Below are 15,693 nucleotides of genomic sequence, written 5' to 3' on the forward strand. Positions count from 1 at the left end.
TTTACTATTTTTAAATATATATATTTTTCAATAAATTTGAAAAGTTGCATGTGCTGAAATATAACTATTTCCAATTCCCACCACCTTTTTTACTTAATTATTTATCCAAATCAGAAAAGAATTATATCATCTTGACATAGATTTTTTTCTCTGCTGCATCATATATTTTTCAATTTTTTAAAATAAATTTTAGTATTTTTCCTTGACAAGATAATCAACCTTATATTTTAGTGTTGATAACCTACTTTCAATAAAAATAAAATATAAAACATAAAAACTAATTAAAATATTAAAAGATATATATATTGGAAAAATCACTTATAGATCTATAAAAGCATATTTTTACATTTAAAAAAAAAATATTTATAAGAGTAGGAGTTGTTGAAACATCGAGTTTTATTTTTTTTGTAATTAGACGAAAAGTAGTATAAAATATACATTTAGTAGACACGTCCAATTGGAAAAGTTGTGGCCCATATATAACTTAGCTATAATGAATCTATATAGACCATATGTTTGACTAAAATTAATTTTTAGTTATAATTACTTAAATTCATTTGTGCTGATAAGTTAGCTTGAAACGTGACACAGTTTTGTGCTTTTACCCACATATGACCCCTTAGGACACTATGTGATCCTAAGCGGAATGTCATATGTACACTAGGATGTTATAAGGGGTCATATGTGGTCCTAATGGGTCACGCATGTGTTAACGCATACATGACCCCTTAGGACCACATATGACCCCTTAGGACACTATGAGATGGACTAAGGGGTCATATGTGGTTCTAAGGCGTCACGTGCATGTATTAGAACACATGCGTGACCCTTAGGACCACATATGACCCCTTAGGACACTATGAGATGGACTAAGGGGTCATATGCGGTTCTAAGGCGTCACGTGCATGTATTAGAACACATGCGTGACCCCTTAGGACCACATATATGTGATCCTAAGGGGAATGTCGTATGTATAATAGGATGTTATAAGGGGTCATATGTGGTCCTAAGGGGTCACACATGTGTTCCTTAGGACACTATGAGATGGACTAAAGAGTCATGTGCATGTGTTAGAACACATCATGCATGACCCCTTAGGACCACATATATGTGATCCTAAGGGGAATGTCGTATGTACAATAGGATGTTATAAGGGGTCATATGTGGTCCTAAGGGGTCACGCATGCGTGACCCCTTAGGACCACATATAACCCCTTAGGACACTATGTGATGGACTAAGGGGTATGTCATTCACACTAGGATTTTATAAGGGGTCATATGTGGTTCTGAGGGGTCACGCATGTGTTATAACACATGTGTGACCCCTTAGGACCACATATGACCCCTTAGGACACTATGTGATCCTAAGGGGAATGTCATATGTACACTAGGATGTTATAAGGGGTCATATGTGGTCCTAAGGGGTCATGCATGTGTCATATGTGGTCCTAAGGGGTCACACATGTGTTAACGCATGCGTGACCCCTTAGGACCACATATGACCTCTTAGGACACTATGTGATGGACTAAGGGGTTATATGCAGTTCTAAGGGGTCACACATGTGTTAGAACACATGCGTGACCCCTTAGGACCACATAAATGTGATCCTAAGGGGAATGTCGTATGTTCACTAGGATGTTATAAGGGGTCATATGTAGTCCTAAGGGGACACGCATGTGTTAATGCATGCGTGACCCCTTAGGACCACATATGACCCCTTAGGACACTATGTGATGGACTAAGGGGTCATATGTGGTTCTAAGGGGTCACACATGTGTAAGAACACATGCGTGACCCCTTAGAACCACATATATGTGATCCTAAGGGGAATGTCGTATGTTCACTAGGATGTTATAAGGGGTCATATGTGGTCCTAAGGGGTCACGCATGTGTTAACGCATGCATGACCCCTTAAGACCACATATGACCCCTTAGGACACTATATGATGGACTAAGGGGTCATATGCGGTTCTAAGGGGTCACGTATATGTGATCCTAAGGGGAATGTTGTATGTTCACTAGGATGTTATAAGGGGTCATATGTGTTCCTAAGGAGTCACGCATGTGTTAACACATGCATGACCCCTTAGGACCACATATGACCCCTTAGGACACTTTGTGATGGACTAAGGGGTATGTCGTTCACACTAGGATTTATAAGGGGTCATATGTAGTTCTAAGGGGTTACGCATGTGTTAGAACACATGTGTGACCCCTAGGACTACATATGACCCCTTAGGAAACTATTTGATCCTAAGGGGAATGTCGTATGTACACTAGGATGTTATAAGGGGTCATATGTGGTCCTAAGGGGTCACACATGTGCGTGACCCCTTAGGACCACATATGACCTCTTAGGACACTATGTAATGGACTAAGGGGTATTTCGTACACACTAGGATTTTATAAGGGGCACGCATGTGTTAACACATGCGTGACCCCTTAGGACCACGCATGACCCTTTAGGGTCCACTATGCGATCCTCTATGGTCCTAAGGGAACGTATCGTGTCATCAGGGGCATATGTGGTCTTAAGGGGTCATAAGGGGTCATGTTGTGTGTGTAATAGGATGTGAAAAGGGGTTACATTGTAGAGGATTTATTTTGTCTGATTTGTTTAAATTTGTTATCTAAATTTTCTAATGTTTTTTTAAATTAAAATTTATTAATTTTTCTAACGTTTTAATTTATTATATTTAGATTTGTAACATTTTTCTAATTTTCTTTTTTTTTCTAACGTTTTTCTAAGTTCTAATTTACTACCTTTGTTTTGTAAGTTTTTCATAACAATTTTTTAAAATGTTGAAAAAAAATACATATACAGTTATGTAATTTTAAAAACAAATTGACAAATTTCAATTAAAAAAATAAATTAACAAACAAATTATTTATTAATTTTTTAACAAATTTAATAAAAAAAGACATTATCAAACAAAAAAATGGTTATTTTGTACACCTGAAATAATGTAGGTCAAAAGATGAAATGTGAGATGCGCTAGCTATTGCAAATAGGGCACGGTGACATGATGTTGACGATGGGTTCAATATAACCCCCACTGGACAGAAAAAAACAAGTTGGAAAATGATAGTTTAACTGTCGTAGTTGGAATTTATAGAAGTTTGAAAAAACCAATTGTAAATAGGGTTCGAGCGAAGGGGGGGTTAGATCGAACCCCTTAAAATATTAATTTTTAAGGGGTTTGAACGAACCCAAAATCCACCCGAGGTTCGAGCGAACCCGCGTCCGATGGCGGGTTCGCTCGAACCCGAAGGGGGGGCTCGCTTGAACCACCCTAATTCATTCGAACCACCCCCAAACATAATTTCCCACTTTCACCAATTTCCTTCGTTGGTGAAAGTGGGAACCATTAATGTGGGATAGCCCTTCCTCGAGCATTGTCTTGGAAATCAACTCTCCTTGGTACTTCTTCATCCTTTGATATTGTATCCCACACTTGTAGACATGTGATTCTCAAATGATTTTGGAAGCTCCATTGCAATATTATTTTCTTTAATCCAATCCTTCCCCAATAGATAGAAATTCAAATGGTATGTGCTAATTTGTTTGTCCAAATATAGAAAATATGTAAACAAGTTGGCATAACATTTTGCAAGATGACAAAGTACACAATATTCTTCAACAGTTGTAAACAAATCTTGAAAATAATGGAGATCCCATCGTTTAGAATTCACTTATGGTTGGAAAATGACAGGAATAAAAATTGTAGTTTTCTTATCTATTATAATATAGTTGCTTCTCATGTATTTGTTGTTATTTTCAATTTTAGTTTTTATTTATCTACAACCACTTTTGTTATAGTTGTAGTCGTAACTACTTCTCACGTAGCTATTGTTATTTATCTAGATGTATTTGTTATGTGTCTAAACTAGTTTTGTTGTAGTTTTCAGTTGTAGTTTCATGTATCTACATCCACTTCTATTATTGTTGTGGCTATTACTTATCAATTGTTCATATTTTTTATGTTTCTCAATGATTTATAAATTCTTTGTTTTGCAATAAAAATAATTCTTGGGTGTTTACTTTGTTCTAATAAAAATAAATATCTCAAAAATGAAATATCTAATGTCTTTTAGATAGATTTTCTAAAAATAACTTATCTAGTTTTATTTTGCAATAGTAATACAATAAATCATAAAAAATAAAGAAAAGGAAAAATTACTATTATTTTACTTTTAAAACTCTAAAACATTTTTCTACTTTTTTTAACCTCTATATTTATCTTCTTTTTTTACTATGGTTGTTAAAATTTATTATAAAAGTTTTTATTCTCATTTCTACATTTGTATTAATATCAAGAAAGACAATTTATAAATCATTAAAAAAAAATCCATGTGTATCTCATATATTTATGTTTATGTTTATTCTTCAATATTAATAATTATTAAACATGCTTATACTTTCACACTCCACCCCTTGCTATCGTTGAAGGCATCCCAACATAATTACCATAAATATTGTGAAGAAATATGTGGATTCCCTTGCTAAGATAAGATTTTGTGAATATTATAGGTCATTAACCCTATTTTGAGTTAATATAAATTATCTACAATAAAATTTTGAATCTAGAACTAATAGAAATGAAACCACTTAGTTAAATTTAGTGCCCAATAAATAGTTGTCCATTATTTTTAATCATATAATTCTTTAATTGTAAATCATAATTCTGATTTTTTGTGTAAGTGAAAGGAAGTTAAGGTAGCAAAACAACTACCTACACTAATCTTGAGAGGAGGGTAATAGAAAACCATTTCAAACCTTTATAATAGTTACAAAAACTTAATAAAAATAAACAAAAATAGCATCCATACTACAACACAGTGATTTACAGTGATTTACATGGAGAAAACCCTTTTGAAACAATTATAAAAAATAATAATAAAATAAATCACTCCAAAAGCCACCCAATATATTATTCAAATATCAATAACTTGCTATGTCAATTATGACTATTTTCGAGCCAAAGAAATGCCTCTAAAGCTTTCAAATTTGACTTTTAAGCTTTCAAATTAAACTTTCAAATGAAACATTCAAAAACGAAAAAACATTAATATCTTCAAATCTAGATCTACTATATCGATTACAACCACTTTGGGTCTAAAAAGAATTTCTACTTTCAAATGAAATTTTAAAAAATATAAATTTTAATTTTTTAAAATCTAAACATGATCTTGCAACGAAAATTTATCAACATGCTTATTTAACTAATCCATATCTTTGAAAAAAAATTGATCAATTTACTCTCAAATATTAATTTACTCTAAATAATAATAACATTATGTAAATATAGAGCATGTGCCCGCAACGCAGTGGTGGTTGCGAACCGTTGTATCTCATTGGTCTTGTGTTCAAATCTCGACGATGGTCAGTGGTTGGCGGCTATGATGGTCAATGGAGGGGAGACTTGGCTGATCCAACAGAGAAGGCAATGGAGGATAGTAGATGCGGAGTCTGCAGATGAACAACGAAGAGGGAGGTGTCAAAGGTCTTATCCCCGATAACAGATAGCCCACAGTGGAGGAGGAATGGAGTTGAAAGGCAACAAGGAGAAGAGAGGTGGAGGAGAAATTGAGTTGGAAGACAGAGAGGAGAAGAGAGGTGGAGGAGGAAAGGGGTTGGAAGACAAAGAGGAGAAGAGAAGGTGGAGAATGGAGGAAAAGGGTTGGAAGGCAGGAAGGAGAAGAGAGATGGAGGAGGAAAGGAGTTGGAAGGCGAGAAGGAGAAGCAAAGGTAGAGAATGGAGGAGGAAAGGGGTTGAAAGGCAGGATGATGAATGAATGTTAAAAAGTCTTTAGAAATAGAGAAGTTTATAGGAGAAGAATAGGCCACTAAGTCATACTTTTCTTGCACACAAGAAATCTTAGAAGAGGGATAAGTGTAATCCATTAGAGACTTATTCCTAGAAGAAGGGATTTTAGAAAGAGTAGAAGATAAAGCCTCATAATTAGGATTATAAATCTCTTGAGGAGGTTCATAAAGAGATTTGTTCATCACAAAGATCTCCTTATGAGGCTGATGAGTATTGAAAGAAGATGATTTAATTGAGGTGAGGTCATCATCACTACTAAATATAGCATTCACATTGAGAGATGGTCTTTTAGATGCTTTGGTGGGCTTAGAGGGATTATATCCAAGTCCAAATGAAGCTTCATGTGTGTTATGTTATAAAGGAACTTTAATACCTTGTTCATTTGCGCCACAACCATTGCCATTATAGCCACTCTTAGCTAAAATGTGAAAACCATGATCATAAAGAGGTACCAAATCAGAAAGAGATGGTGATGCCTCATAGGTCTCAGTGCTATATGAATTAGAGGAAGGATTTGAAGAATTATTTGAATTAGAAGCAGCCGCAAAGTGGTTACTTAGTTGTTTAGACAAAGTGGGTTGCTCTCTAGGTTCCTCCTTATATTTCTCCTTCTCAGTCTTAGATCCTTTCTGAGATACTACTCTCCTACAAAAGTAGGGTTAAAGTCAAGAGATCCCCAATCATCATTTGAGAGCACTCCTTTGGGACAAAAGATATCTTTGGGAGGAGATTTTGATTGAGTAGAAGAATCAGGAGTGCTAGAAGGAACAAGATCATTAAAGGAAATATATGTATTTGAAGAAGTAGGAGGATTGGGAGAAGAATGGGAAGTAGTTGAACAAGAAGATCCATATTTTAATGGAGCTTGAAGATTGGTTTCAGCTAACAAGGTGTATGTCTTATTGTTATAAATGAACTTGACTTGCCTATGCAAAGTTGAGGGAACATGATATGAATCAACGGTCTCCCTAATAGAAGGTTATATGTCAATTTACCAGGCATGGCATGAATAGGTGTAGGTAAAGTAACAAGACCTGCATTGACAAGCAAGGTTATGATACCTAAAGATTGTTTAGCAACATTATTAAAGCTTCAGATAGAAATAGAAGCAGGTTCAATGAGAGAATGATCCACATTAATCTTATCCAATAAGTCCACACTGCAAACATTAAGGCCAGACCCATTGTCCACAGGGGTTTGTCTTATAAAACTATCATTGATAATAACCATAATCATAAGAGGATAATATCGATGTTGGATTTCATGAGAAGGTAACTCATCTTATGTGAATACAATTTGAGCTTTGGGTTTGTTTGTAGGATCAATCAAAGAAGCCATGTTATTAGGTGTCACTGTAGGTGGGACATCTAAGTTTTTCAATGCATCTTGTAACATCCCATGATAAGTGGGTGAACTTGAACCAAATCCCAAATAGAAATCTTGGCAGGAGTAGCTTTAAGTTGTTCAATGAGATCATACTCCTTACTAAGAGTCTATGATATACGAGGTACTTGCAGAAGAGTCGGTTGAGAGGGAGGAAGAGAGGTAGGGCTAACTGGAGGAGGATTAAGTTGCCTATTGTTTCTTGTGTTGTAGGTATGAGCAACCGCGTGATAACTCTCTTCAGTGATTTTCTTAGCATACTCATAAGGGCTCTTAGTAGGGTAATCTCCTTGCACAGTAATAACAGGTTTATTAGGAGTGCAAAGAGAATCATTAGCATAACCACCTTGAACCACTAAGATAGGCTTACATTGAGAACTTTGAGAAGGACAAGCACCTTGAACTATGAAGAGGGGTTTATTAGGTGTTTCATTCACATATATCAAATTGGTTGAAGATGGTTTAGGAATATTGTTGGAAGAATTGTTTATGGTCTCTTCTTGCACTAAAATGTTATCATGGATAAGATAAATTTTAGGAGGTAGACTAGGAGTAGGCATTGATGTTTTAGAAGGAAAAGTTTTAGTAGGAAGGGTCATATCATCCTTTATCATCAAAGGATGTAAAGGGGGAATAGACTCTCTAGGAGAAGGATCAATATTACTTTCTAAAGTTTCATCTTTGAGACGAAGATCTTTGAAAGAGATGTTAACAATCTCTTCTTGAACTAAGGTATCCTTATGAGTAGAACCTAGTTGGGGTGAAGGGTATGCCTTACCTTTAGAGGAAAAATGATTGAGATTCATGGAAGGTGAGATGATATCAAGAGAGTTACTCCCATAGGGTAAAGAATAATCAACACCTTCTTCTTATGGTTCATCCCAAATAGTGAGGTCATTGAAAAAAGTATTAGAAATATCTTGCACAAAGATATCCTTATTGTTATTGCCAATTTTTGGAGAAGGGATAACTTTGCTCATTAATTATTCATCATTAGGAGGGAGAGAATCACTACATGTGTTTAAATCACCCTCTTGTCTCAAAATGTGTTCAATAGGATGTTTAGGGGAGAGATAATTAAGGAAATTGATTATGATATCATCTTCTTTTTCTAAGGCATCTTTATGGGTAAGACAAGCTTTGGGTCAAGGAGAAGCATTTCTCATTAACACGTCATTTCTAGTAGGAATTTTGTTGAAGTCAAAAGAGGAAATACCATCACTAGGAAAATTAGAGAAAATACCATCTTCTAGCACAAAATGATCCTCATGAGGGGAGTACTCTTTAGGAGGGAGATGAACATCATTCTCCAAAGATTCAAGCTTAGGAAGGAGATCTTTGAAAGAAGTGTTCATAACCTCTTGTTGCACTAACATGCCCCCATTGGTAAGACCAAATTTAGGAGAAGATAAGTCAATGTCCATCAATACATTTTCACTTAGAGAGGCATCATATAGGGAAGGTAAAGTAACACTAAGAAAGGTGTTTATGATATCATCCTCATCCTCTAAGATAGCTAGATGGGAAGGGCACATTTTAGGATAATTGTCAAGATCACTCTTCAAATATTCATCCTTAGATCATGGGAGAGTTTTGAAGGGGTTGGTAACAACTCTTGTAGGCAATAAAATATTGTCTTAGATAGGAGGAGGTTCTTTAAGAGATGGAAAAATTGAAGCAATGAAAGCAAAACCATTATCACATTTATGAAATGAATGCATCATTGTTGGCATTGCATGAAGATTGCATTGAAGAAGTATAGTGTTGTCATTGATGTCAATAGCAACCAGTAATGAAGCAGTAAAGCAACCGGTAATAAAGCAGTGAAGATCAACCGGTAACCCTATCCAGTTGAGAAGCAGAACCCTAACTGATGAAGCTTGGAGATTGGTTGTGATGGACCGAATGATGATCGATGATGAAGATGTCACATAAGCATGTTGCACGCGATGAGTTTCAAAAAGGTTTTGGCATGTAAGCTAACCGTTTATCTTGGGAATTATCAAATGCATAGTATGAAGTGACAAATACGTGATGTGTTACAAGATTCAAAGTGCGGTGATCCAGGAGCGTTTGTAGATGCCTAGAAGAATGTAAAGTTGATTGCATGCTATCTAACGGTCAAGATTGAGCCGATGTGTTTGTAATCTCTATGAGAATTTTAGGGTTTGTGTTGTGTTACCGACCTTTTATTTTCTTATAAGGTTGATGATTTGATTCAGCAATTTATTGGCAATTTGATAGTGTGTGGAAGTGATTGTTGCCAAACCAGGAGGTGTGTCTGCAGAATGATATGAAGGCATATAGGAGCAGTAAAGGCTCTGATTCAGCAAGGAAGTGCTATTTTTAGATCGGTCAAGAACATGTTGTTCTCTAACCATTACAACAGTAAAATCCCTTAGTCGGGTAAGCTTTAATGGGCTTGTTGTTGAAATCCTCTAACTGGGTGATCCATTAGCTTGGATTTGAAATCCTCCAATGAGGTTACCTTTAACAAGGTATTACCTTTAACAGGGTATTTATAGTCAATCCCTTAACCGGGTGGTCCTTAACCAGATCTACTCCTAACAGAACATTATTGTATAAGCTTCTAACAAGGCTTGGCTCCTAACAGGGTGAACTTCAGAAAAGTTCAAAATACTTATGGGTATTCATCCCCACTGTGGTTTTTTCCATTTGGGTTTCCACGTGAAAAATCATTGTGTCAAGTGGTGAATGATTTTGTGGATGTGTTTTTGGTATGGTTGATATGAATGATTGGTAAATCTGCATAGATATATCTAAATGACTGGAAATGATCTAAAATGTGTTATTATTGGTATTAGTGAAGTGGTTTAAGGTTTTGGTCAAATGGTATTTAGGTTTCGGATCTGTTGCTTTATATCACTAAAGTATTAGGTCAACCGGTAAGGTTTGACAATGTTGTTGTAGATTTGTTTTCGTGACTAAACCGGTAAACTTTGTGAGTTATTTTTGAGTTGGTAAAAAGTTTGGTGAAAGCCCAGTTAATTTTCTATCTACTGATTCACCCCCCACCCCTCTCTTAATAGTTGACCAGACCTTTATAGTAAATTGAAGTAAGGGAAGCTAACCCATTATCACATTTATGAAATGAATGCATCATGACAACAATTTTCCTCTTTCAAATGATAACATCTGCAAAATAGAAGGAAATGTTCAATTTTAACCAATGAAAGCACTCTAAATATTGATCTAGAAAATGACATTTATGAGTGAAAAGTGTTCCTAAATCAGATCTGAAATTAATGATCCAAAATAAGCTATCCACAAGTTCAATTTTGAATTGAAAAATTAGGGTTTTAACAAAATTGACCTCTAAATTTTTTAAATTTGCAAGGAATTGAAACTTGTAAATATAAATTTGAATTTGAAATAGAAAAAAAACTCAAATTTGAGAACATAAATCAGAATTAAAGAAGATTGGATTTGTGTCGGGTTCACCAAAATGTGGAGGGGAAAATTCGAGACCGGGTGACTAGGACCTAATTCCTCTTTTGCCAACATATTGAAAATATGAGAGAGCCTAGGGAGATATATCACTTTGGCTACTTCTTCTGAGAAAGAGGGAACCAAGGATTATCTCTTAGGGTTTCTATTCCTTTTGTTGTATATGAAGATAAGATGTGAGAGATTGATCAACTAGACTATGAGATGAACAATGAAGCATATATGAACTGAAATTACAGAAACTTATAGATCTGAAACTGAGATAATAAAAGAAGAGAAGGGGGAGGTATTTGACTGTGTACCTGATGTAGAAAGATGAGCCAAACTGACCAGGACCAGGGTGCCACACCCCTATCTCTAATGATTTGACAGAGAGCTACAATTGTAAGCCTATAATCCTTAGATCTTGAGCCCTCAACCTGCTGAAAATCATTGAAATTGAGGGGGACCAAGGTGCCATGCCCCTATCCCTGATGGATTTGGGAAAATCTAAAGTTTTAAGGCAGTCCCTGTGTCTTCTTCTGATCCGGGAAGTCCTCTGGGTACCTATACCTGCACCTGCAACTAAAAAGAGAGGGTTTGGGTGGCTATGTATGGTTTTTCCTTAGTCAAACCCCTGTTTTGGTGATTTCCACCTCAACAAATAACCGATTTGTATAGTAAAATAGTATGTGCAGGAATCTTGTGTGTGTGCAAGACCCTAAAATGATGAATGCAAACAATCTAGAGCAACCATAAAGAGTAAACCCTAAATGCTTGTAATTGACAAAGTAAATGCTCTAAATCAATGATGCAAAGTGATCTAAAGAATGAATTTAAACATGAAAATTGGTGCAATGAATCCCATGCAAAGACATGAAAACAACATGAAATCATACCCAACCCCTAAGGGAGGGGTAAAAGCCAATCGTCAATCGGTGATCTCCTATTATTCTCCAATGTCTTCAAGTCTCCTAATTGATGATGAATACTTGACAAATACTTGACGAATATTACTGAGTTTTGTTAAATACTCCACATAAGCTTCTCTTTCACTACAGAAAAGGCTCCTTGTGATTGGTAGCTCTCTTCGCCAAAAACCCCTTTTTCGTAGCTCTTAGTTGCCTTCAAATAAAGAAAGAGAGCTCTTATGTATGAAACCCTGGATCTTAATTTTGTCTTTAGGACGACCTAGGATTTGAATTTACCACCAACTTATTAGGGTTAAGCATTATAATATCATAGAATTATGCTCCCAAAATTTTGAGAAAAATGTTGGGGACCAGGTGCACTTTGCACCCAGTCCAACCAACTTTTCACCAAATTTTCAAGGTCGTTAGATATGATGATATTAGAGAGAATCCCAAAGTTATAGTTGATTTCAAGATGTTTTGATATGCAAAATCGGGCCTTAAAGTTCGAAATAGGACATAATTAGGTTTTATGATTTAATGATTTATTGGAGGAGTAAAATAAAAAGGGGCAGACTTAGGGTAAAGGGCCCAATTTTATGATGTATGAAGTGATGAAATATGAATTTAAATTTAATTAAGTGTTTAAAGGGAAATTACAATGCAAGATGCAAACACACTATGGTGGGTGCTAAACTAAGCATAGAATTGTACCACCCTAGCAAGGGTGTACAATTTAGGACACTACAGTCCCAAATTAGTTTATTTAGATAAAACAATGGTAAAACAAGACGAGAACCAAATTTTGACCATTGCAAGCATGAGGGTGCTTTCACATCACACACATTGACAAATATAAATGAAAGGAATCAAAAGCATCCACTGATCATTACCATGGATCAAATCTGACCATTACCATTGAATTTCATTTTCATTGAAACAAATAGTTTTGTAGGGTTAATTCAACATTTCAGAAAGTTTATCAAATCATATTCCACGATTGCAATGTTTTATATCATAGATTTTTGTTGTTTATATTCATATTGTTGATTACATAGGAAAATATTCATTTAACTTTATAAAAGGGTAGCCACCAAATACAATGAGTAAACAATAAGGAACTCAATGCAAGGAGTTTTGTAGGGTTAATTCAACATTTTAGAAAGTTTATCAAATCATATTCCACGATTGCAATGTTTTATATCATAGATTTTTGTTGTTTATATTCATATTGTTTATTACTGTTACCAAATTTTTGCACATGCTAAATTTGGTGGCCTAATGAGGTCTTGCTTTCATTCATATTGAAAAGTGCCAAGCAAATCAGCAAATATCAGGTCAAATTATTAGCAAGAAATCAGATATGCACTATTTTTTTTAACTTGTTTGCTTCATGTGCAAATACAGGAAAAGTAAAATACAACATGTGGGTTAAAATGTGGCTCCCACGAGGGTTGAACCCAGCATGCTGATGGAGATTGGTTTCTTTGCAGTTTTTGAATTTTTGCCTTATTGGCAGGACCTACCTCGATCGGCAAGACTTACCCCGATGAGAAAGCATAGGCGTGGAGCGGTTGTATCGGGTGTCGGAAGGCAAGGTTATCCCCTACGCCGATGCTTGATAGAAAAGTGGATGGACCAGAGTAAGTCATCGACTATCGGAAGGAGCTGGTTTCATGTTATCCCGATGACCTGATGGAAAGGCCTAGGCGTAGACCATTTATCCCACATTGGCCGTGCAAAGGAAATTCATCGCATTTAAAGGAAAAGCCGCATATATCCTTAGTGTCAAATATTATGGGCTTTCGACAAGGATCAGCTCAGCGTTGGAGGGTCCCCCGCGTGCGTGCACATCACAAGGTGCCCGAATTTTGCAGCGGAAAGGCAAATTAACTAGCGAGTGAGTCAGGAAGATCAATGCAGATCAAGAAAGATATGACGGTTGTCGCTATGTCACAATGGTTAGATGCTCACCAGATATCATCATGACTTGGCGACTGGTGAGGTGGCAGTCCAGTGGCTGGTGATGTGGCACGGATGGGTGAAGAGATGGAAGGTTCAGTGGTGATGACACGACAAAATAGGTGGCATGTCACCAAAGGGTGACTTATCAAGCAGACCTTAGCCGCAATGAATCTCTAAAAGGTTTCATCGAAGGCTCAGTTCCATCGACATAGGGTATATCGAAGAAATCAGAACTAGTCCCGTCGATAAAATAAAGACATCAATGAAACTGCAGGTTCGATAAAACTTGTAAACGGCTCATCAAGGGAGTAGTTTAGCCAAAAGAATGATATCCAACAAAACCAAAGGCGACGTGGCGGTACAGGTGGATCCGTGATCGGGCCGTAGGCTGATGCGTGGCAGGGTCAGCAGACAGGTAATGCCCAAGCAGATCTCATGAGTGAACTAGGGGGTGCCACATGATGACATGCGGTAGAGGGGAGCAGATCAGTCAAGGTTTATGGTCGAGCAGATCAAGGAAGATCGAACGGTGATGCGAGAGATCTAACAGTGGTTGCTATACCACGATAGAAATAAGCTCACCAGTTATCTCCGTGACTTGGCAAAACAACACGTGTGGAAAAGGTGAGCGGCTCAAATGCTAAGGATCAAGTAGTTTGAGGGAAGATCAATGACTGTTGCTATATTGCAAGATGAAGATGCTCGTTGGTTATCTCCCATGACATAGCGACTGGTGAGGTGGTAATTGAGGTGGTTGTCTAGGTGGGCTCAGAATGAATGAGGATGTGCCACATGGTAGAGAGTAGATGAAGAACCAAGGTAGACCAAGTCCCCTGGCGAGATAGGAGGATCTCATGAGCGAATCAGTGGCTGACACGTGGTGATACCATGGCATGAGAGAGTTGCTCAAAGAGGATAAAGGTCAAGCATATCAAGGAAGATCAAAGGTGATCAAGAAAGATCTGACAGCTATCGCTAAGGTGCAATGAGAAGTTGATCGCCTAGTTATCACCGTGACTTGGCGACAAGGCGATCCTAAGAAGAGGTGGGTCCGGTCTAAAGTCTTGAGGCTTTTAAGTGCAGCCTAGGTGGATCCATGGACAAATCAAGTTGTAACACCTGGCAAGGGTCTACAAACGAGTGACTCAAAATTGGGCCTGTCTATCCCTTTTCCAAGTCAATTTCAAAGTAGTTGAAAAGCGAACAAGTTCCTGAAGATCTAGCGGTTGTCGTTATACCGCAATGAAAAGGTGCCTGAAGGTTAATCCTCGCGACATAGTGACAAGCCGTTAGCAGTCATGGCGGTTGAACATTAATCTATCATGTGCTGACGGTTAATGCAGGTGGTTAAATCAAATGTTCAGGTAACCGGTAGCGTCCAGGTTAACTTAGCGTGAAATGACGAGAAGTCATCAGTTTTGGAGGAGTTTTTCTTTCAGTTAGAGTCCTGATTTGGTGGAGAGATGACAACACATATTTTTGGGAGCCAAAATTCATTTTTGAATTTTGAAAGCTTACTTGTATAAGGGACTTTTTGTCTTAGATCTGGAGTTCTAGAGTTTGTACTTGTTCAGCAACAAAGATCCTTGCTCTTGTAACTCATTACTTATGAGTATTTTTGGATTTTCTCATGAGTAATATTCAGATTTTTGTAAGAAGTTCTACAGATTTGGAATGCAGATAGCTCCTGATTCTCAATAAAGAAGTTGTTTTCCTTCTCATTATTCTTGGTTTTTGAACTATTGTTTGTGAATTTTATGGTAAAATATTGTTTTATCATTTTGTTTCAACAAATTCCTTCAAACTTGAATGCTAAGAATGTGATGTCATAGTGAAGGTCTATGTTAGTATTTTCGTTCTTTTGCATCAAAACTATGAGAACCTCATTGTTCTCCTTTTTGTATACATCATAAATTCAAAGCCTTTCATAAGAATCACTTTTGCAGGCATAAGTAGCAGAGTTGTGAGATTGTATAGCTTCAATACTTGAGCATTTTTGTGAGTTTGTAAGCATTCTAGATCATTTCAGTCATTGGTGGATCACCTTTTTAGCAATAGTTTCATTTTATGCATATCCTTCTATCCCTTTTCTCAGTCAATTTCAAGTTAGTATTAGGTAATCAAATAGGAAGTCAGCCTTTGATTTGGAGGTCTACTC

This window comes from Cryptomeria japonica, chromosome 2 (assembly GCF_030272615.1).
Source record: "Cryptomeria japonica chromosome 2, Sugi_1.0, whole genome shotgun sequence".
NCBI classification, from domain to species: domain Eukaryota; kingdom Viridiplantae; phylum Streptophyta; class Pinopsida; order Cupressales; family Cupressaceae; genus Cryptomeria; species Cryptomeria japonica.